This window comes from Triticum dicoccoides, chromosome 4B, assembly GCF_002162155.2.
Source record: "Triticum dicoccoides isolate Atlit2015 ecotype Zavitan chromosome 4B, WEW_v2.0, whole genome shotgun sequence".
Taxonomy (NCBI): Eukaryota; Viridiplantae; Streptophyta; class Magnoliopsida; order Poales; family Poaceae; genus Triticum; species Triticum dicoccoides.
Genome location: NC_041387.1, coordinates 350,025,669 through 350,026,191, shown reverse-complemented (window position 1 = coordinate 350,026,191; position 523 = coordinate 350,025,669).

The window sequence follows — 523 nt, the reverse complement described above, 5'->3', positions numbered from 1 at the left end:
CCCTGTCTTAGCGTAACGCGAATCGAGGCAGACGACATCGCAGTAGCGACCACGGACGCCGAGACGAGCACGTGACACCACTGCCTCCCTGTCTTAGCATAACGCGAGTCGAGGCGGACGTCGTCGCGGTAGCGACGACGGACACCGAGACGAACACGTGACACCACTGCCACCCTGTCTTAGCGTAGCGCGAGTCGAGACGGACGTCGTCGCGGTAGCGACGACGGACGCCAAGACGAGCACGTGACACCACTGCCTCCCTGTCTTAGCGTAATGCGAGTCGAGGTGGACGTCGTCGTGGTAGAGATGAGGGACGCCGAGACGAGGACGTGACACAACTGCCTCCCTGTCTTAGCGTAACGCGAGTCTCGGCGTCCGTCGTCGCGGTAGCGACGACGGATGCCGAGAAGAGCACGTGACACCACTGCCTCCCTGTCTTAGTGTTACGCGAGTCGAGGCGGACGTCGTCGTCGTAGCGACGACGGACGCCGAGACGAGCACGTGACACCACTGCCTCCATGTC